Below are 24457 nucleotides of genomic sequence, written 5' to 3'. Positions count from 1 at the left end.
CAGCCTACACTATGTCTCACAGATTTTCAAAGTTTTGATTCTAATAGTAGCTCATTCTCCTGTGTGGCATGTGCCCTGCTTGGGCACCATCCACACCGGGATACAGACAGCCCAGCAGCCATGGAAAGACTGTGTGTAGGCCCTCTGCGTGAATGGCATGAAAACAAGGAAAAAACACCATCTCCACGTACAGCACACTGACATGGCAGTTGTTGGATGTAGTGAGGAGACCAGGTTAGATTGGAAGCATTCGGCGTGCATCACATTGGAATCCCCTTGCTGAATGTTTATGAATGTTTAATTCTGTCCCCCATACGTAGACCCGGCCCTGATGCTCCCATTACCCATTTACCACCAATAAATATCACCACATAAGCGACACACTTGACGCATCCCCCCATTCAAAACGTATTGCGCTATGAGAGTTACATATTTTCCGGTACAGCTTCAAACTTGTGCACTGAAAGTGACATCACACCTGGCATGAAATGGTACCCCGGATCGTAAAGCTCCTGAGAAGCATGCTGTAGTGTCTCAGAAGAACCCTCTGCATGTTTTGGAGGATGGGAGGGGGAGTGGAAATAAGGGATTCAAGCTCAAAACCTGCATCACGTTTTTGCCCCTGCAGATTTATTTAGCGCCATCTCGACTGAAGGTATTGGAGTGCTTTACGTGAGTGACCCTGGATCTGCAAGAATGATCTCTGTGCAGAGGCGCATGCCAGTAGTGAGCAGCATTTAATGCCAGGTGCGAGTGAGCAGTTGTGCTGAACGGTTTCAGTTTCTATTCTCTGCCGTTTGCTTCAACTGCATGCACTGTCCAGGGCACGTGAATAAAATAATTTTCAGACCTGCTGGTATTTTGGGATCTGCTTTGAATTAGGTTGGGTGACTACAAACTTCGGGTGAGTGGAGAGCAGAGCTTAGGTGGCACCGCAGTAACTCACAGCCCAGTTTGTGGGTAGAGCACCTGACTCTGCCGTCGCACATGTATACTTCTGCATGTGCATGGTTCTGAGGGTGTCTGTTATTTTGCTCTTGTGCCAGTATGGTTGTTGTTGGCCCTTCCAGTGCATGGCATCAGCCACTTGGCTGGTCTAGGAGTTAGTGCTCTCCACGCAAAGCATGGGTTCTACCACTTCACCTGCCTCGGTGATCTGGTGTTTCTTTGACCCAACCCTAGCCTGATTAAAAGTAAAAACAAGCGCAAGACTTAGCAGAAGAGCCCAAAACAAGACAGGACCCACATAACGAGGAGACCAGGTTAGATTGGAAGCATTCAGTGTGCATCAAATTGAAATCCCCTTGCTGAATGTTTATGAATGTTTAATTCTGTCCCCCTCATACGTAGACCCGGCCCTGAGAAATAAGTGCCAGTGCTAAGCACCGGAAAACAGCGGCACAAATTAAGCACTGGCCTTTGCATGTGACCCTATCTCGCAAGGGCTGCTATTACCTGCCCTGCCTTATAGACTACAACTGTACTTTGCTATGAGACGTAGTATTCCTACCCCCTAAGTAGGCAAACTGTCAAATGGCAGTTATTACTTATACTGACTCATGTGGAGACATTACTACTTATAGTACCAAAGAGAACTTAGCAACACAGCTTGATGGTGGTGATAATTACCCATGAGATGCCTATTATTTCTGGTGAGTCATGAACGTAGTAAGTCTACCTTTAACCAAATGGCTAAGGATGAAGTTGAGAATTTTATATATCAAACTGGATTTTCCAAAGGACCCTTGCCTCTTTGAGTGCAAAACGGAAACCAGGAAAACCTTTTCCCATCAAGCTGAGTATTCTGGAATTGTGGAAAAGGGGACAGGTTTCTACACTGTCATAAAAGTGAACTCTGGTCCTGCTATTGTCCCGTCACCCTCCAACCAGCATTATGAAAAATGTTACAGAAGTTGGTTGCTAAACACCTATCTGCATAAGTGTAAGAAGCCATCTCTCCAAGACAGCTAGGCTGCCACCCTAAATGAGGGAAGGATTCTCTGATGATTACGGATAATGCAGAAATGTGGCTTAAAGAAGCCATTGAACCCAGGTATACTGGCCTTATGGAAAGGAGCCACATGCAGAGAGCCAAAGGTAATGAGATTAAAATGACACCACAACTGGGGCCCCTTAACATATGGGAGGCAACAGACCTTACCGGGGTGGAACAACAATGGGTCACACTGGGCTACACACTGGTGAAACGCATGATAGCAATGAACTGGGGGACGGCTGGGGTGCTATCTTCTGGGAGCTGGGCAAAAGAGCTAGATAAATGCATGATTGCGGAAAAGGAGGTGTTTAAATCCAGAGGATGTCCCAAGACATGAGATAATAAAAAGGGGCAAATGGAACATGTACCAAAGTGAACTGTGTACTTCACCTACTAGTGAGATAGAGATGAAAATGAGATGCTCGCAGGAGTAAATATAGATGTCCGACTAGAAATTAAACTTTTATTGTACAAGTACGACAATATGTTAACTGTGACTTGATGTACTAAAGGCTCATTTATTTGTGAGTGCTATGTTTTATAAAATAATTAAAAACATTTATAAAATAAAAGAAGCCATTGAAATTGCAGCGGGGTTGATCCTTGTGGGCCTCTCCACTGCTTTTGACATATTGGAACATTTTATTCTACTGCATCGTTGAGAGAAGCAGGAGGCAAGAGTACCATTTTCTAATGGTTTACATCTTTTCTGCATTAACAACACCCATGTATCTGTTAGGACTGTCAACACAGCTCCAATCTAAGAAAGAGCTTAAGACTGATCTCTTTAAAAAACACCACATCCCACTGCAGTAAATGGCCACTTTCCCTCTCGAAAACCAACTTGCACTACAGTCACTGATTGACTGATGCTCTTTGCTTTTGTCCCTAAAGTTTTCTCTGTTGCTAGGTTTGCACTGGACTAATACCACATTTGTGCAAACATATGGGTAGCGCTTTAAGTGGGATGAAAAAGTAGGAGGTCCCTAAAAGGAGTGTGGCCTCTGTTGTTACAGGCTTAACCACGTAAACTACATTTTGATTAATCTCATAGTGTGTCACCCAACCTGTATTTTGGTGTCTGTCTGCGATTTCTATTATTGAATCCAGATATAATAACATAAAAACTGACATACACCTAAAACCAGACAAGTCTATTGACTTTGACGATGATTGTCAGCATGTGTTCTGCAGTGAGGCCAAGGATTGGATGACCATGCAGTGTGAAAGCCCTTTTGGCCCACTAACAGGCACTGTGAGAGACTCACACTCCCTTCAACCTCAAATCTAGACATCTCAATCTGGCTGTTATAAACACCTGGAGGCAACTCATTTTAAAGCATGCACTATATACGAGTAATATGCTGAATGAAAAAAACCCACAATAACACAACATCTTGGGAATAGCTAACACTCTAAAGGAGTACAAGATTCAATAAAACTGGTGAAATAAAAACTAGAAGTAAATCATTGACCTTGGTTACCCGAATATTTATTACATTAATTGTTCAGACATCGTCAGTTATTCCCCAGTAAAGTTAAGGACATGAATATAGGGGTTTCAATGTCTGTTTTAAAATACTACCGGGTCTGAGATCCGGAGAGACCAGGCCCACTTAAAGCCCTGCATATGGGTGCTCTCAACTTGTCAAACTGTGCTCTTTTTGGCCTGAAAGGACCACAGTCTTTTTTAGGTCTCGCCTAGTGCAGCACGCATGCGCTGACCTAGGAGAAGGCCTCTTGGAATCACTTCAGACTTCCAAGAGACTTCTTGGAAGTCGTGTTGGTCTGCCTCCACCCACACATCCCATTGGCCTTTGCATGTGGCTTTCGTTAATAAAAGCACGCAATTGACCAAAGATGGGTGCATGTCCTGCCTTTCCTGAAAACGTTCACTTCCATGGCCTAGAGGTCTCGGGAGAGAGCTGCGGCGCAGGGTGCCATCTGTTCTGGATCCCTTTCGCGTGCAGCGGTGGGCACAATAGCAGCTGCATTCCTTACAGCGCGCACGTGCTCACCAATCACTGGCTTGTTTTCCTCTTGTAGCTTTCTATTTCAATCCCTGCCACTGTTTCCATTCCCTTTCTCTCCTGTCTATTTCATTATTTGATTCTATTTCCTCCAGCAAATATTTTCCTTTTTTTTCACTTTGTCTATACATTATTTTAATTTTCCTAAGCGTTATCAAATATTACACAGCACCGTGACCGACTTAAAGAGGGCTCGAGGCGCCAAGGGTCATTCCAAGAAGCGTGTCAGGTGGTGTGGCTGAGAGGAGGGTGGAGTCAGACCAGGCAGTAGTAAACGACTATGTCTGCCTGACTGCCAAGGAGTCGAGCTGCTCCAACCGTAGAGGAGGGCTTTGTTTACAGCTCCCTGAAGATCTTCTGGAGAGCGAGTGACTGAAGCAGCAACGTGGAACCAGGAGCCCCTCAACCATGGTGGAACACCCCCAGAAGCTGCGCGCAGAAGGTAAGGGCAACACAAATCCTCAGAGGGTCTCACGATTTTATCACTGCCCTGCCCCTCACCCCTGCGCCCCCGTTCTTTCGATCATCCTGAGTATAGCAAGTTTTGGATCTCCACTCTCCGTTTAACTCTGTAGGAAAGTGTGCCCATTCCTGCATTACTCGGCAGCAACAGCCTGGTATTCGTGAGCGCGCCTTCTGTGCACTTCACTGCATTCACGATCATATCATGGAAAGTCAAAAGTACGATATGCCACCTTCCCGATATCAAAGCAGCCAGTGGATCGGGAAAGGGAGGTGAAGCTTTATACTCACTGGCCAGGATCACACAATGTTGTCAACAAGTGAAGCTGTGATTACCTTTGAACAGGGAGGCAAAAACAAAGCTAGCAGCCAGGCTGGCTCTGGGCGAAGGGCACGTTTGAACATATTTTTCAAGTTTGTTTTCCCTCCAATCATACCGGCATAGGTTACAGATAAAATGCAGATAAACTTGTGACTCATGTTCATAGGCCACGCCCATCCTTACCGCAACTCCTGCTTCATTTGTTCCACCCCCCTCCCCGGCCTCTCGCCTGCCCTGCATGCCTGTCCTCCCAGTCGCCAGAAACCATTGTTATGTCTGAACTGCCACCAGTTTGGCGCCTAACTTTTAAATTGCATATTTAGGTTTCCTCCTACCTCCCGCAGGAGCCATCAGTGCTTGATTAAAACTGCACTCTGCTCTCAGCTCCCAAGAGACACCAGCCCTGAAACGCGAGAGCACTCCGGCTCTCCTCCTCCTCCTCCCCCTCCCGTCGCTCTTCCCCAGAAGACTTTGTGCTGCTCGGAGAGCACCTCAGCAGGCATGGATCACTGCTCTCTCACTAACATGCAAACAGTGAAACACTTACAAGGTCCCAAAGGCGAGACCTATTGGCAATGTCGATGCTTGTTTAAATATACTGCAATGAGCCACCCTAATCCCTATGCGTTTCAACGTGTACGTCCGTCCTTTTTTAAATACCACCAAGTGCCAAGTCCTTCATTTTTTTTTTTTATGTGAATGATCCACAAATTATTATGCACTTAAACAGCCACACATCAGTGGCTTAACCGTGTGGCTGTATAGCAATGAATGGGACATAATATTGGGGCTCTCTTGCGGGCATCTCTGTCTGGAGTATGCAGCTTTATAATTTAAAAACAACATGTCAAAATGTAGCAGCTGAAATAAAAGGATTATATTCGTAGTGAATCTAGAGAACTTCACTGGCGGTCAGCTGAGCAGGGAATATTGCTAAGATGCTTTTGTCTAGTTCTCAAAGCTTTATATGAACCACCTCTTCTGTTCTGCGCTTGTTGTTTGTTCACTGTGTTCTTGTTGGTTTACTTGGTTCAGGCAATTAATTATTTTACATGTTCCAATGATGAAGAAAGAAAGCTAAAGTGGCAGGTCACTTACACTTTCAGATCCTAAACTGTGGGATAAACTTCTCTGTCATCTTTCTGCGCTTCTGCACTTTAACCCATTTGGCTTTTACGAGGGCACTGAAAACGTTCCTATTCAGGTAGTGTTTTGCAGCTTGTTTCTTGCTTGGAATTATTTGGTTTGCAGCGTCTAAAACTTAAGAGAAATTGTTGGGTACTCACTGCACCGAGTAAATGATCAAATTAAAAAATTTAAAAATCAAAATGTGTGTCGCTTTCAAAAGGCATAGCTATGTTTGCCGACCCGAGTCCTGCTCGAGTATCTTTCTGCACGTTGTCTAAGTGTGCATGGGAAACGTTTGTGTTTGTGTGCATTCGTGCCAGTGTTACCTTCATGCATGCTGCTGGTGTGTACATCGTGCCTTCATGTTTTAGTCATTGGTTGCTTGGTTTCCGGAATGTATTACACGTGTTCAGATTGGTACCTTAATGTGTGTGATTGTGCATGCACTAAAAAAGCCACACCTACTAGCTTTGCCAAGTCTTTCTGTTTCTTGTTCAGGCAACAGTTAACGTCGCCGAGCTAGTAATTGTGTTTAAGAAACAGTTCTATTCCTTGCCATCAGCGTGTCTTTGACGCGTTCATTAATTCTCCTGCAGGGTACCCTGCCGCCGCGCCTGTGGTTGATTGCCGTCTTCTGGAATCCGTGCTTCTGAGGGACCATCTGCCACCCAGCGTCGATGGTGAGTTCGTTTTGTCTCTTCCTTAATTAAGATGGCGCCTGGATGCATCTGTTGGACGATGCGACAGTGGCGGAGCGGTCAGCGAGGCCTGATTGACAGCACTGCCTGTTTCGTGAAGGGGAACTACATAAACACACCTGGACTGCGGGAGCTCGCGCCGCCAGTCACATCTAACTAGCAAAGAAGGTGACACATCCACAGGTCTTACTTTCACTACGCGGAACCCGCGCGTCATTTCCTTACCTCGAGCACGACTTGATGCTCGCATTTCTTACAGTGAGTAGTGATGTCCCGAGGAGCTCTCATTCTGAACACCACCCTTCAAAACGATGTTTATCAATGATTGTTTCCATACCTCCCTCCAGACAGTGGTAGTGAAAGGCCGCAGCTTTCTCCTCCTGAGGTCGTACTTGCCTGGGCTAGAGGTGCTTGGTGCAGACAGCGATTTCATTCGCTGGGGTCAGTTGGTGTCTGCTCTTCCGCAGCCTTCCCCTGGAACAACATCACTTCTAGGGAAGCTGTGGAGAGAGTTACCGCTGAATCAGTATCACTTCTAGGGAAGCTGTGGAGAGAGTTACCGCTGAATCACACTCACTTCTAGGGGAACTCTGGAGAGAGTTACCGCTGAATCACACTCACTTCTAGGGGAGCTCTGGAGAGAGTTACCGCTGAATCACACTCTCTTCTAGGGGAGGTGTGGAGAGAGGTACCGCTGAATCACACTCACTTCTAGGGGAGCTCTGGAGAGAGTTACCGCTGAATCACACTCTCTTCTAGGGGAGCTGTGAAGAGAGGTACCGCTGAATCACAATCACTTCTGGGGGACGTGTGGAGAGAAGTATTGCTGAATCACACTCTCTTCTAGGGGAGCTGTGAAGAGAGGTACCGCTGAATCACACTCACTTCTAGGGGAGCTCTGGAGAGAGGTACCGCTGAATCACAATCACTTCTAGGGGAGGTGTGGAGAGAGTTACCGCTGAATCACACTCACTTCTAGGGGAGGTGTGGAGAGAGTTACCGCTGAATCACACTCACTTCTAGGGGAACTCTGGAGAGAGTTACCGCTGAATCACACTCACTTCTAGGGGAGCTCTGGAGAGAGTTACTGCTGAATCACACTCACTTCTAGGGGAGCTCTGGAGAGAGTTACCGCTGTATCACACTCTCTTCTAGGGGAGGTGTGGAGAGAGGTACCGCTGAATCACACTCACTTCTAGGGGAGGTGTGGAGAGAGGTACCGCTGAATCACACTCACTTCTAGGGGAGGTGTGGAGAGAGTTACCGCTGAATCACACTCACTTCTAGGGGAACTCTGGAGAGAGTTACCGCTGAATCACACTCACTTCTAGGGGAGCTCTGGAGAGAGTTACTGCTGAATCACACTCACTTCTAGGGGAGCTCTGGAGAGAGTTACCGCTGTATCTCACTCTCTTCTAGGGGAGGTGTGGAGAGAGGTACCGCTGAATCACACTCACTTCTAGGGGAGGTGTGGAGAGAGGTACCGCTGAATCACACTCACTTCTAGGGGAGCTCTGGAGAGAGTTACCGCTGTATCACACTCACTTCTAGGGGAGCTCTGGAGAGAGTTACCGCTGAATCACAATCACTTCTAGGGGAGGTGTGGAGAGAGGTACCGCTGAATCACACTCTCTTCTAGGGGAGCTGTGGAGAGAGGTACCGCTGAATCACACTCACTTCTAGGGGAGCTCTGGAGAGAGTTACTGCTGAATCACACTCACTTCTAGGGGAGCTCTGGAGAGAGTTACCGCTGAATCACACTCTCTTCTAGGGGAGGTGTGGAGAGAGGTACCGCTGAATCACACTCACTTCTAGGGGAGCTCTGGAGAGAGTTACCGCTGAATCACACTCTCTTCTAGGGGAGGTGTGGAGAGAGGTACCGCTGAATCACACTCACTTCTAGGGGAGCTCTGGAGAGAGTTACCGCTGAATCACACTCTCTTCTAGGGGAGGTGTGGAGAGAAGTATTGCTGAATCACACTCTCTTCTAGGGGAGCTGTGGAGAGAGGTACCGCTGAATCACACTCACTTCTAGGGGAGCTCTGGAGAGAGGTAGCGCTGAATCACACTCACTTCTAGGGGAGCTCTGGAGAGAGTTACCGCTGAATCACACTCTCTTCTAGGGGAGCTGTGGAGAGAGGTACCGCTGAATCACAATCACTTCTAGGGGAAGTGTGGAGAGAAGTATTGCTGAATCACACTCTCTTCTATGGGAGCTGTGGAGAGAGGTACTGCTGAATCACACTCACTTCTAGGGGAGCTGTGGAGAGAGGTACCGCTGAATCACACTCACGTCTAGGGGAGCTGTGGAGAGAGGTACTGCTGAATCACAATCACTGCTAGGGGAGCTGTGGAGAGAGGTACAGCAGAATCACAATCACTGCTAGGGGAGCTGTGGAGAGAGGTACCGCGGAACCACCATCACTTCTAGGGGAGCTGTGTAGAGAGGTACTGCTGAATCACAATCACTTCTAAGGGAGCTGTGGAGAGAGGTACAGCTGAATCACAATCACTTCCAGTGGAGCTGTAGAGAGAGGCACCGCTGAATCAGTATCACTTCTAGGGGAACTGTGGAGAGAGGGACCGCAGAATCACAATCACTTCTAGTGGAGCTGTGGAGATAGGTACACCTGGACCACCATCACTTCTAGGGGAGCTGTGGAGAGGTAACTGTGAATCACCATCACTTCTAGGGGAGCTGTGGAGAGAGGTACCCCTGAACCACCATCACTTCTAGGGGAGCTGTGGCGCGAGATACCGCTGAATCACAATCAGTTCTAGGGGAGCAGTGAAGAGAGGTACAGCTGAATCACAATCACTTCTAAGCGAGCTGTGGAGAGAGGTACCGCTGAATCACATTCACTTCTAGGGGACCTGTAGAGAGAGGTACCCCTGAATCACAATCACTTCTAGGGGAGCTGTGGAGAGAGGTACCGCTGAATCACAATCACTTCTAAGGGAGCTGTGGAGAGAGGTACCGCTGAATCAGTATCACTTCTAGGGTAGCTGTGGAGAGAGGTACCACTGAATCAGTATAATTTCTAGGGGAGCTGTGGAGAGAGGTACCGCTGAATCACAATCACTTCCAGTGGAGCTTTGGAGAGAGGCACCGCTGAATCACATTCACTTCTAGGGGACCTGTAGAGAGAGGTACCCCTGAATAACAATCACTTCTAGGGGAGCTGTGGAGAGAGGTACCGCTGAATCACAATCACTTCTAAGGGAGCTGTGGAGAGAGGTACCGCTGAATCAGTATCACTTCTAGGGTAGCTGTGGAGAGAGGTACCACTGAATCAGTATAATTTCTAGGGGAGCTGTGGAGAGAGGTACCGCTGAATCACAATCACTTCCAGTGGAGCTGTGGAGAGAGGCACCGCTGAATCACAATCACTTCTAGTAGAGCTGTGGAGAGAGGTAACTCTCTTCTTTTGGCTCTGGCTTTCACCAACTAAATACTAGTCTCCCACCTCCTCTCCATGGTTATGAAGAAGGAGGCGGCCAATAATATCATCTTTGGTGAACTCTAGAACCGTCATAGTTTAGCAGCTGCTCAGTTTGGAACCGCAACAAGCCAGTCTAGGATAGTGAAACCAAAACGACAATATTAATAGGAATACCAGTAATAACACGAACATTCTTCTTCTTCCGATTATTATTATTATTATTATTATTAATTATGGTAATAGTAATACATTATTGGTAACCTCTATAGCTGTGGCGTCGAAAATAATTAGATAACATATATTGCATAATACCAATACTCCTTAACTTTAATGTTAAGGCGTATTTGCATCGTGCAATATATGTCATCTAATTATTGTCGACGCTATAGCTATTGAAGTTAACAAGTATTTATTATTAATAATAATATCTTATGATTTTTATTTTTATTATTAATAATAATAATAATAATAATATTAATTTATGTATCAGGCTGTATTTCCGCCAGTTTCCTGCATTGTGCGCAAACTATTTATCTTTCTCAGGAATTAAAGATTTTTCGCGACCCTCTGTTAACGAAACACCGTTGAAATGTACCTCTTTTACGCTGAATGTGGAAACGGGTTTGCGAACAACAACAAAGTAAACTTTAGTGCGGGAATTTGAAGCTTTAAAAAGAATTCCCCAGGCGGGCATGCTTTTGTTTTGTATAAAGCCGGCTGGGTCTCAATCATGCATCATCTCCTAGCGGCTTCGCTGGAGTTCTTGATGTACACTGCAGAAAGGCGCCAATCCACAGAGGACTTTGATTACCTCAATCCATTATACGCACACGGTGAGCGATCGCGCCACGTGCCATCTGTCCTCTATTTCATCTGCGTCGTCACCACCTGCCCCGGGTATCCGCCGCGCGCGCTTCTTCGCGCATTCTTCTGCTGCGTTCAAACGACGCTGAGATCAAGACAAGTCCTGTGCAGCCTCCCGCCGAACGATTACTATTTTATAATTCAATTACGCCACTGCAGTTTCTTTCCTTGCACAATGAGTTCGTTTTCCTGGCCACGACCGTGGATGGACCAGACGTCACCCTGATAAACCAGTGATAATATGTTGATGGTGGCAACTTAGTCGAGTCCCCTTTTTATAAAACAACGCCACTTTCCGGCTCGAAAAGATTGCCGTTCAAGTATATCACCGTTTTCAGGACTGTAGATAAACATATTAAGATATCACATGTGTATCTATATTATTTATTTCCACTTACGGCAATAAAAGTCGGAAAAATCGGAGATGGGCGGGTTTTTAGAGTGGACTAAAAAGTCATCCAAGCATGCTAAACAGAGATATATTTAAGTTGTCGTGAATGTCACTATTTATACAGCTTTTGCTATGTGATGCTCTGCGATCATAGAGTGATAAAACATGCCTTCCTGCCCAATGACCATTGTGAGCCTCCTGGGCCGTACATCATCATCCAATTGCCCGCGGAGAGTTTGTGATAACAGTATAATGACCAATCATGGACCGAGATTGACGTCCAGATTCTGCTTTGGGCCAATGGTTATTCTGCATGGTGATGATTGTACAAGGGTCAATGGTGAATTTAATCGCCACCAGAGCAAGGAGGTTGCCGGATTTTTATACCTGCAAGCGGCAAATGTAGCACTGTAGCAAGGGGCATGAGATGGCAAAACGTCAATGCCCAGAACAGTGGTCCTCAGACATTTGTATGCCTCCCCCGTCTGTCCGCCACAATTACCCCCTCTCACGAGTGGCATAACTATTATTATCTCAAAATTTGCATGTAAAATATTAAATACCACAAGCTTACTAAAATATCGATGACAGCGAGAAATGTAGAGGAACCCAGATATTCAGCAGCTTTTCAGCTTCTCATAATAAGTAAAGGCAGTGTAAAATCGCGTGAACAACCGAAATATTCAAGTGGAGTTTCAGGGTGCAGTGAAAAAAATTCTATCATTATGCAGTTTTTTTTCCTCACAGTGATTCCAACACGTGAAATTGAAAACACTGCGTGTGAGGAAGCACATACCTAGATGCGCAGCGAATGATAGTCCGTAAGAGTCTGTGACAAATATTTATAATAATGAATACCATTTATTTTCTCACAATAATTAATTTAGCCTATAATATAATGCAATGGGATTCAGTTTTTCAGTTTAAAAATGCATACTGCCCAGTATGTTGTCAAAACGGTATTCGTTTTCAGTCATTTGTCTAACGCCTTCTTTCTTGTCAGAGCCTCACCTTTAATACTGATTTGTGCCCCCTCAAATTCCTACATCCTCCTCAGGGAGTGGGCCTGCCCCATAATTTTAAGACCGACGCACTCCCCCATAATTTTAAGATCGTCTCACATGCGTTTTATAGTTAAAAACGGGCTTTTAACAGTGCTGAATTTGTGCAGGTGGTTGCAGGTGGTTGGCAGTGTACCTGCGCTTATGTTTGCCATACCATACAAATACTTTATTTTGATTACAAAGCTCATCAAAGCACACAAAAAATAAAACCAAAATACATAAAATAGAAACAAAGAGGGAACTGCAGAAGGTAAAACATACCAGTGGATAAAAACATGAATATTAAAGATAAACAGAGGAAAATACAAAAGTTAAAACATACCAATAAAAAAAACATGCATATTAAAGATTAAAGGAGGCAACTCTTCCTAAAGGCAGCAGTCTCCGAATTAATGACTTGCTAAAACGATCTTCACATGACATATAAAAGCAATAGGTCCAGGTTGGCTTTCGGTTATAAATACAAAGCCAATTCCACGTCAGTAGATACCGTGCACGGAATGGAGTCACAACGACCTCGCATACACATAATTTCATTAGCACTTGGTACGCCTTATCAAGAAGGCCATAAGAAATTTTGGCACACCAAATACATGGAGTCTACTTGTACTTGTTCTCAGAATTCTAAAGGCAACCAGGTGGCTTCGGGTGCCTATGTTCTTGAAGAGGGGCACAATCTACTTGCCCTGAAGCCTATTGTACTGAGAGCAGAAAAACAATATGTGATCCAGTTTTCTCCCTTCCTCTCATCATGCCATTTAGCACTAAGGGCTTTAACCGGAAGGGTGCCATATCTAAACTGAATGTATAGTTTACAAGATAGAGTTGTAAATTTCATCAATGGTTGCCCCATAACACATACAAGGTTTGTAATCAATGAAATACATTGTGAGGTTGCATTTGCTCTTAGTCACAGTATCCACAGCTACATCCTCCCAGTACACGTTTTTAACCTTGTCTCAGAAAAAAACGAACACAACTCGGGAGAGGACCAATAAATGTCAAGACCTAACTTCGGCAAAAGCAATTTTATGGTGCAAAACTCTGGGGTCTTCACTAAGCCCGGTAGGGCTATGAGATCTCTTGCACCATCGCAATGGGATGCCACTCCAGCAGTAGTCCACAGCCAGTACCAAATATTAACAATCTACATTCCATTTTATGTCAGATCTTCCGGTGGGCAAGATCCAACTATAGAGGTGTAAGAGGAGTGCTAATGGGAAGTGATAATAATTACCTCAGAAACCTGTGATCCACCATATCAAGACTATTTGCATCAGAGGAGCCCCATAATTCAGCACCAATCAAAGCAGATCGATTAAACCTGACATTGTAAATCTCGAGGGCCGGGGCAACCCTTAAGGAGACGGTCTTACAATGGACCTTTGTTATGTTTGCAGTCTTTTGGTTCAGTACCAAATGAACCATTTTCATCTGGGGGGCCCAGCTCAGGTTGGGTGTCATTCTGATACATAGATAGTAAAATGCAAACACCCGATCAATGCATGTTTTGCCCATCAGTATCTGCCTATTACAACGGGTTGCCCTGTTTTTAGATAAACCATATATTTGGCCTTTGCGCTATTAAGCTCTAGGCCCAGCTCAACACAAAATGAAGAAAAAAGATCTAACAGCAGTTGCAGCCCCTGGGGAGACTTTGAAATCATTAGGGTATCATTGGTGAAGAGTAGGACCGGCACCCTCATCTCCCCAATTTAGGTGCATCACCTCCTTGCTGAGGTGATCAATCACCCCATTTATATACAGAGAGAACAGGATGGGGGCTAAAACACAACCCTGTCTGACTCCCTGAACTGCCCTAAAGGGTACGGTCACCTGCTGATCCGCTCCCCATCTGACTTGAGCCAAATTTCTCACATGGAGCCTCACCAAGATATTCAAAAGAGAAGGGGGATACCCCTGTTGTCCAGTACTTTCCACAATTTCCCTTGCAGAACCAGATCAAACGCTGTGCGTAAGTCCACGAAGGCAACACACAGCTTTCCCCCATTAAATACTACCTCACACCAGTATATACAAGCAAACCAGAAGACCTGGTCTAGAGTACCAACGTTTGCTCTAAAACCAGCCTGTAAATCAGATAGGAGACTCTCCTCAGTAATCCAGTCCTCCAGGTGGACCCACACTTGCTTGCAAACATTTTTTTGAATGGAGTCGATTAGACTAATGTGGTGCTAGTTATCTGGGTTGGCCCAATCCCCCTTCATGTAAATAGGCAGGATGTCCACTAACTTCCACGAGGAGGGGATCTCAAAGCATTGGATAAGGTGCTGATATATGGGCCCCATACCTCCAGCTCAGAATTTGAGCCACAGTGAGTAAGGCTGAAAGAGGAGCGAGAAGGAGGAAGAGATAGATAGGAAAAGAGTAACTAGCGGCGAAAGCAGGGATGAAAAAGAAATTGTGAGAGTAAGAAAGACAGGAGTTTTAGGGTGATGGAAAAAAGAAGTATGAAGTGGAATCAGTAGACGAAGACCAGTAAAAAAAGTAAGGGAACTGTGATGCTGTGCGCAATGAGGGCAAGGTGAGTGAGCATGGGGGCGGGGTCAAAGGCGTGGCTAAAAAAATAAAATATTCTGTAGCTTTTTCCAGTCTTGCACCTTCAGATAACTATGTATGACACACAGCTTAAAAGAAAAATAAATACAAGTTAAGTTAATCAGTGGGAAATGTACTAGGGTACATTATGAAACCTCTATTAGTTAATGCACTGCAGAGAACTGTGTGTAACCAGAGAGTCACAGCATTGAATTCTGGTTGGTGCAGTGGAGAATAGTGACGTGTATGTTTAATGCTACGAGGTCCCAATCTGCTACAGAAAGCACTGTGAATATGTAAGTCATTAGTTTAAACTTGCTTTACACACAGAATGATATAGATTGCTAAACATATTCTAAAAGGTTTAGGAATGAAAAGTGCTTCCAAGTCCTGTTTAGCTGTCCACAACTTCCTCGGTTTCACAGTACAGGAGTCTCCCTGCTTTATATTTCAGCTCAATAATTTCAGCTGTCGACATTAACTGTCTCTGGACTGGTCTCTTTTCACCCAAAGTGGGGGACCTGTTTTTCTCAAATGAAAAAAAGCATGGGCATGTCGAGCTCCTCAGATAATACCCATTTCGACCACTGGGTGGAATCAAAATTAGACAAACCTTTTTTTCCCATGCTTGCTATTCAACTGCACCAGTGGAGGACTCTGAAGAAAGACAGCTCCTATTTCTTTTAAATTACAAACCAATAACTGATCATGCAATGGTGTGTTTCAGCTTTTCTCTATATCCTGTAATGTAGATGAGCCACTGCACACGTGTCTGTGCTCAAATTATCTTACTTTAAGCATTTCCAACTCGGAGTTGATTGTTAGTTTCACGGCATATTAAGGTAAAACCATATGGGATGTGGAAGGGGGGGAAGTGAGTCTTTAACCAGGCTCACCTGGCTTCAAACCTTGCGCCTGATTAGGATGGCGATCCTGGTGGGAAACAAGACTGCCCGACAAGCTGTCGGTGGTCCCACGCCCTGAATCACAATGCGAGCGCATTCATGGTCTGCCTGATCAGGAAGGTGCTAGACTAATCCTCTGTCTCAAAAGGACTGATCAATTCGCTCTGACTTTAGTTCAACTTCACTTGCGCCTAGGGAAGAAGCGTATACAAATCAAAATCTCAACAATTGTTCATCAAGTCTTTTTTTGCAGAGAGCACTTTTTCATTAGGTAGGCATTTTATAGAAATGCCCCTACCAGGGCCTTGGGCTCATCACCCCATTCTCTCTATAAAATCTGTGCTTTGCACCAGTCTCAATAGAAAGGTACAACGTTTAGCTATCAAGCTCCCTCCTTGTGGAATAAACTGCTCTTTGACAATTTCATGCTGAAGAGCATGCTAAAATGAACAAAAGCAAACATGTGGGAACATGTCAAGACATTTTGGAAGATGTGTCTTTAAAAAGATTAAATGACCCCAATGGTTTTATTTTCTTTAATTTAAACATAGCTGGCAAAATAGAACAGTGACCACTACACTTCATGCTCTGTCTGGTTACTCCCTGCCTTCCTGTTACATGGGGAGAAAAGTCCTTGTTCTGTGACATATACCTTTGTTATGGCTTTATTGTAGTGTAAATGATACATCACTACTTTTAATGTTTTTGATTTGCAAATGTAAGAATCTATGTGTTTTCCTCAAGTTAAAATTCTTAAAATTCTTTGATATGCTGCAGGGTGTCGGTCTCTTACTGCAGTTTGGCAATAACCTAAGTGGGGGACCTGAACTGTGCTTTAAATGGTGTGTTGTCAGACATCCCTTGTTTGCATTTTATCGGCAAAGCATGCAAGCAGCACTAGTGAGAGCTGTGAAAAAGTGGATTATTAATTGAGGTGGGCAGTCATCCCCACTGCAAGCAATAATCTTGTTAGGTCTAGCAAAGGTTTCAGTAGTTTAAGCCTGAGCTCCGTCCCTTGTAGATGTGGCACAAAGCAGACAGATTCAATTTACAAAAACGTGTAAAGCATTTAGAAGTACCAAAACAGGTAAAAACTTGAAAACACGACACAAAAAAATACCACTCAGGGTGGCGGCTGGAGGCTCCGAAGGGGCCGTGATGCTGCAGATAGTGCTCAAGGAGCTGTCGGAAGACAATGGGCAAGTGAGCGAGCTGGACGGCTGTATGTGGGATCGCATGAGATATGACTACATGCAACATGGAAGCCTGAGGCAAAGCAACTATGTCAAAATAGTGTTTACACCATTTGCAAGGACAAGTTTGGAAAATCATGCAGTCGTCTGGCCACAGGTTCCGAGATGCTGAGCACCATCCTCTTCTCCCAGAAAATGACATTTATGATTCATCACCATTGGAAGCGGATATGACGGAGAGGGTTTGGTTTATTGGAGATGATGTGGTATGGTCTGTGCCGTGATGACTTGGTTGCTGGTTCTATATGCAGACTTCGTTGTAACTGTTGTCGTGTTACTGTCATCCAAAGACTTTTGGTTCACAATTATCAATGGGGTTATTTCTAACTCTTTGGGGGTTCTAGCCATGGCATCACATATGAGGACTATGCTAACCGGCCCGGGGCAGTGGCCAAAGGAAATACCACTAAGGAGTACATGGAAAGTTTGCAGTTGAAACCAGAAGCAGTTACCTGTACATGTCCTAAGTGTTGCAGTATCAAGCCGGAACCAGCATACCACTGCAGTATTTGCAAACAATGTATTCGGAAGATCGCTCAGCATTGTCCCTGGGTGAGCAATTTTGTGGACGAAAAAAACCCCAGTTTTTTCCTTCTATTTCCTATATATTTAGCTCTGATTTCTGTTCATTCCCTCATTCTCTGTGGGTTGCAGTTTGTTTCCTGTGTCCGAGGACAGTGGATTGTGTACAGTAATTTACCCCCTCCTATGATAGTACTTCTGGTGATCTTTCTGTGCCTTGAGGGCCTTCTCTTTCTCACTTTTACTGCAGTCATGTTTGGCACACAGCTTCACTCCATATGCAACGATGAGATAGGACGGCATGAAGTCTGTGTTTGGGGGTCAGCCCTCTCTCCTATGGATCAGTCCCTTTGCTGGACTCCACAGCAGGTGCCTTTACATCAGAGGAAGGACACGAGGACTGACATTTTCAGTCTGATCTGGAAGTGCCCTACTGAATTAAAAAAAAAAAAAACATTTACATTATTTATTTGGTGCCAGAACACCTGTGCACATATGTCTTATGAACAATATGGAGTGAAAGGAAAGAAAACGTGGCTTGTTGCAAGCACATTTTTTACGAAGTACATTTATAAGTCGTTTCGTCGACATCTACATCCATTTTGGGAAAGTATACATTTGATGCCAACACTGTAAAACTGAATAGGACAAGACATGTAAATGAGGCACATCTTTACTGTACTACTGTCTTCTAATTTCACAGAGGTCTGCTGATTTTTCATGAAAGCCCTCTTGTTTTGGGAAAAAACATTGTAGGTACTCTCGTATGTTTTATCATCAGAGCTGTCTAGTCGATTCTTCTGTCCTGAGAGCAGGTATTTCTGCTGGACGCAATCGAGAGGAAACTGTAGTATTCTTCTGTTCATTTTTAATCAGCCGCTTAGCCAGAAATTACTGTTGAATAACCATGCACTGTGATATTTGCAGAAAGTTTGACACGCCACAAAGTCCACATACCGACTTGTTGGGAAGGGGAGAGAGGTTACAGGGCGCTCCTGAAGCTGGGAGGGTGTAGGGGAGTGCACTATGGAAATTACTAGTGTCTTCCCACATCTAACATTAAAATCTAGTATGAAGCAGGCCCTGGGCCCACAACACAAATGAGACGAAGTCTGGTAAAAACAAAGTAGAGTTTTCAGGAACCAGACTGGAGACCTACAAAAGAATTGGTGTCTGGCCCTGTTTAATACCTTTCAAGGGTGCAAAATCATTCACCTTATGGTATTTGGCCTCTTATCCGTGTACACTATACCTCTAAATCAATACAAGGTAGCCTAATAGATTAAAAGAGAGACAATTGAATGGTTTGTAAAGAAACTTCCGTATTCCATTTTTAAAATATTTTATATTGTGATGAAATTTAAGCATTGAGATATTGTGGCCTATGATAGAAGTAAAGCAAACCACAGGTCGGAAAGTATAATCCATAGACAAAGGGTTAAAAAGTAAGGGGTAAGATAGATTTTATTGTGGAACATTTAGGAATTAACAATGTATGTACATCATTTATATAGGTAATCCATGATGTAATGTAATATGGTCTTTTGTTGCCTCCTTTGACTGAGCAATATTGCTTGCATCATTAGTCAATGTTGTGGTAGGTAGGACGCCATTTCACCTCAGTCAGCAGTGGCAATCCATGCAATATTGTTCACTGTTGCATATGTTGTGTTGCTTAGTATTTGGACTGTAGAATGTTTGTAATCTCGTGCTTAACACTAGAGGCCCAAGCAAACTATATTCTTTTATTCGACCCACACAACATGTACCACAAGACAGACTCTGACTACCTACTTGTTAGTGCAGAGCATCATAGATTTCCAGTGGTTTATCTGGGTAGAGTCCTTACTGACTACTCTAGGCACTTTAAAAAACGCTACAGACTATGATTATGTGTCACCATTGGAATATAATGTTGGAGACATTCAAAGACTTGATGTTTAGAGCTGAAATCAGATTGGAATTAGACATATTATGCTGCTGCCAGCAGGGTTACAAGCAGCCTTTTAAGCACTGGATAAGAGAACATGAACGGAGTAGTGAGGGGGACCTGCATGGGCAAGACATATACCACCAGAATGGCCTTAGAAGGGATGGTTTCCTACCAACATGACAATAAATGCCAATTGAAGCGTGGCTTGACAACAGGTGAGGAACAAATAAAAAACAGAAACAGAACAATATTTATGAAGTGCTCTTTAGATCTCTCACACATACTAGAACGGGGAGACTAAATAGGATGGTTACATGCATTGGTCATTAAGCAAGAACATTGAAGAAAGTAGATATTCATGATAGTGAATGAAAATGTGGAGACTGAGGACATGTAAGCAGATTTCCCAAACACTTTTGAAAGATAGTGAATAACACTATATGTACAATATCCCTGTCTAGATATAGAAGAGAGAGGATTGGTTATAACTGCTGAAGGCGTGTATAAACTGACATGTCCGAAAGGGAGATCCTTGAGTCACAACTATTGTGAAAAGAAATAACTACAGTGATGCCTGATCTACAAAGAGGGAGAATACTTTTAAAAGTGCTGGCGCAAAAAAAGAATAGGGAGCTCCACGGAGACTACGGATGATAAGCAGACACTGTTGACACCTAGAGAAGCACTTATTCATATGGTGCCAAACCCAGACAATTATCTAGATGATTGAAAAGCATATATCCCTATATCAATAATGACACTAAACGGTGAAGTTAATGGCTGCATAAGACACTCTGATCAGAACGGGTTTATCCTATGATAAAACACAATCTTAAAACTCAGACAGCACTAGCGTGTTATGAATCAATTGTCCAGGGATGAAGATAAATCAGCAGTAGTGCTGTTAGATAATGACAAAACCTTTGATACAATAACCTGACAATTTCTGCAAAAAGGTCCTCCATCTTATGAAGTTTGGTCCTAACATTCTGTCCTGGATAGGTTTCTTGTACTAAAGAGTTAAGATAAAAGGTGTACTCTCTGTGAGGTGGGAGTAGTGAAGGATTATGCACCAAGGATTGTGCTAGAGAGCACACAGTTTCAGATATCTAGGAATAAAATAGCACAGAGAATGAAGAACACAATTAATTTTAATATCTGGAGAATCATGGAGGGCCACAGGAAATCTATAGATTTATGCGTTAAGCTACCCTTATTTGTTATAAGCCAGCAAGACCCTAGCAAAAAAGGTGTGGCCAAGGTATGAAGTTTCTCCTTCTGAAGTGGATATTTAGAAAATTAGATGATCTTTTACAAGATCTGATCAGGGCAGGGAAGCACAGTAGAGTTAACCTGAAACTCATGAATTGTGAAGCTGCAGTATGAACAAGGGATTCTCAAACTTCAAACTGTACTATCTTACTGCACTACTCCAACTTGCAGCTGGGTGGTTGCAGAAGGCTCTTTACCAGAGAAAAGACTTTCTGGAGAAAACGCATGAAGCATCATGACTAAGACCTTACTCCTGACAAGAGCAAACTTTCACAGGATCAGCTGTCCCTGATTTGCTTAAAGGAACTGCTATGAGGATTATAAGAGTAAATCCATCAAACTGGGAATGACTCTTTGGGAATGTCACAGGATGCATCAGTAAGAATATAGAAGTAATCTGTTGAATTTATTGTGGCTATGTGAAAACAGTTGATGAATACTACAATGGTAAAATCTTGTGTGTGAAAAATTGGTTTGTTGGTTGAAGGGGGTGAAACCCTACTCAAGCAACAGCCACAATCCCTTTCAGGTGACCACAAAAAGTCACTAAATTAACCTGTGCTTAGCCCTCTCGTAGTGTGGCACAAAAGCAGTCAGGCTTAACGTAGAGGCTATGTGTAAAGTATTTATGCAGCACTTTAAACAGTAACATAGTATAAAGTGTATAGTGGTAAGGGGGACTGGGAGACGCATCACCACAAACACATCAGGTGCATGATGCTAGCCTCCATCCAAAAGCCACAGCAATAGTACAATGTGGAACACGTCCCGCGATGTACTCACTCCATCACAAATCTGCCCTTAGGACAATGCCAGCACAACTGAGAAATCAAAATAGGTTTAACACTATCTCAGCACCCTGATGGCGATGGAGTAATATTAGCCAGCAGAGGAATCCGCCGCATCAAAGGTGGTGAGTCACATATGTGACAGAAAACAGACTGTTGATGCGGATGGCAGATCTGCCAGCCCACATCTAAATACGGCAGGTGGGAATCAGTTAGCTCAACGGAGTACTTATATCCTTTACCATGAAGAGACGACGGGAGTCCCGGCAAGACCTAAATCAGGCCCTTAGTTTCTTTTATGGAAGTCAAAATTCCACACCGGGATGAAGCTGCAGGCGGTAGCTGGCAAGGGCTTCACAAGTCTGGATTCCCCTTCTGCGAGGAGCCACCAAACAGGATTTGCTGCTGTGGGGAAAAACATCACAGGAGCTGCCGGGATGCGCCGGGGATCAGTGAGCAGGTAGGTCCAGTTCTCTATCAGTTTTCAGAGCACTTTTTGGCAGAAACGTTTCAAAGCCGCAAGTTTTGGATTTGGGCTATCTGGAAACTGTTAGCACCACTTCCAAGGGTCCAGGACTGAAGGAGCACCCCATGGAGGCCCAGGACTCGCTCACGTGGGGTTAAGATGATTGAAACCTTTTGGTCCCTGAGGTTCTCATTGGGAAGCCAGCCAACTACCCCTTGGAGTACTCTGTAAGTCTTGGGGTCAAGCATGAAAGCAGGTCTCAAGCAGCAGGGAAGTCCGCTGAGGGCACAAGACAGGCTGCAGGCAGCAGGGTAGTCCTCTTGGTGTAGCAGGCCAGGCCTCTGAAATACATAGCAGGCCACAGACAGCAGGCAGTCCTATGAGCGTCCATCTACAGGTCCAGAAGTGAGCTGAAGAGTGGGTATGAAAGCCCTATTTTTATACCTGGTGCCCCTTTGAAGTGGAAGAAACTTCTGGACTTCTCCTCCCACAGAAGTATCTGGAAATTTCTACCTCCTTGCCATGGTCCCAGTCTGTCTGCAGGCACAATAGGGTAGTGTTAAGTTCTTTATGTTTGAGCTGAGACAGAGTCTTTGACATGTAAGTAGGGCTGTGCACAGCTCAGCCCCATCCTGCCTTGGTTAGCTCATCCTGCCAACACCCAGTCTCTCTATTGTGTGTCTGTCTGGGTGGAACACACAAAGGCCAATCTCCAACAACACCTAGTCATGTGACCAGGAAACAAGCTGCAGGCACCAAACAGTTAGGACAAGAAAATGCCAACTTTTTTAAAGTGTCTCTTTCAGAATTGAGACTTACAATTCGACTTTACAATTAAAGAGGATTTTAAATTGAAATTCCCTAGAAGCCAAACATGACATTTCTACCTGCTCTGAACCAAAAGTTATCACTTATTAAATGTAATAAGGTAAACCAATGTTATCCTGTGGGAGAGGTATGTCTCCTAGTGGTGAAAAACAAATTTGTGAGTTTTCCACTATCAGGACAGTAACAACTTAAGAGTACATCTCCAACCTTTCAAATACAATGCACCATGCCCAATGGGCTGTGTATGGCCTACCTTAGGGGTGACATATGCATACAGGTTGCAATGGCAGCCCTGAGACATGATTTAAGGGGCTATTGAAGTGGGTGGCTCAAATAAGTGCAGCAGGCCCACTCGTAGCATTTAGCTTCCCAGCCCTGGGCTTATGGTATTCCCCTTTACTAGGGGCACATACAAAATTAAATATGCCAATCAGTTGTAAGCCAATTTTGCCATGTTTAAAAGAGAGAGCACAAGTACTTTAGCACTGGTTAAGGACAACAAAAACAAATTAGGCAAAGCAGGAGGGGTGAAGACAGAAGGTTTGGGGGTGGCCCTGCAGAGACTGCCAAGTCCAACACTGATATTCCAAGAAGCACAGACTCTGTTTTGTGGCACAGCGAGACAATTCTTGCAGTAAGACAATATAGTTAGGGCGACCTAGGGGTGGGGGATACAATTTCCAGACAAGCAAGAGGAAACACCTACTTCAAAAGAGGTATTATCTCTGACTGCAAGTGAAAAAAGGAAGGTGAAAAAAGCATCACCTAGAGTAGAAGTGAGAGAAAATGGTAGGAAGAATGCTCAAGACAATGCGCCGGAGCAGAATGTACAGGATCTGGCAGGCATACTTGAATTACATCTAGTACGATTGTATTTAAATTAGTCCAATTTATTATTCTTCAGAGCCCTTACCTAATGTTTGAAAACTTCAGAACATATAGCTAGGCAGACCAAAAAATGCCAAATGTAGAAAAGATAGAACTGCTTTCATAATCATGAGTTATAAAATGTGAAAATTATTAGATTCTAGAAGATTATAGTGCATAGACTAGGTGTTCTTGTCGTCCAAATGCTGATCATGAAAGCTCAGTAATGTTTGTTAGTGTTGGGCTCAGTTCCAAACAAGCATTAGAAAACCTAACAGGTGCGGCATTGGCTGCAGAACTATTGACAATATTTTTTTCTTTCCAATAGTTCAATATCACTTTAACATTCCAAGGTAGTTGCATTTGGAAGCAGTGCTTCAGTCATCTTGGCAAAATATTTCCAAGATGACTGCATGTGTGTGGGCCTGCATGTAGGTGCATAGGCTGCTATCTTGGAAATCGTTTTAACAAAATTAATGCGGCAGGCTTACTCATCCTTCCATCCTTCTGAGGCCGTTACAATTAATAGTACTGATATGGATAGCAATAAATAGCAGTTTGGATGCCTGTGATTGCACACTTTAGCACATTAAAGCCACACCTACTGGCTTTGCTAGTGATATTTATTAAACCAGAAAATCGCAGAGGTGAAGCTGTTACACAACA

General features: G+C 44.1%; 1 pseudogene; it reads left to right on the top strand.

Annotated features, from left to right (window-relative positions):
* Window positions 1-17192: 17192 nt before the first annotated feature.
* On the top strand, window positions 17193-18055 carry LOC146823229 (palmitoyltransferase ZDHHC7 pseudogene; annotated as a pseudogene).
* The last annotated feature ends 6402 nt before the right edge of the window (window positions 18056-24457 follow it).

Source organism: Triturus cristatus, chromosome 5_2 (assembly GCF_964204655.1).
Source record: "Triturus cristatus chromosome 5_2, aTriCri1.1, whole genome shotgun sequence".
Lineage (NCBI taxonomy): Eukaryota > Metazoa > Chordata > Amphibia > Caudata > Salamandridae > Triturus > Triturus cristatus.
Note: the sequence above shows the minus strand (reverse complement) of the source record. Positions and strands in the feature narration are given on the sequence as shown.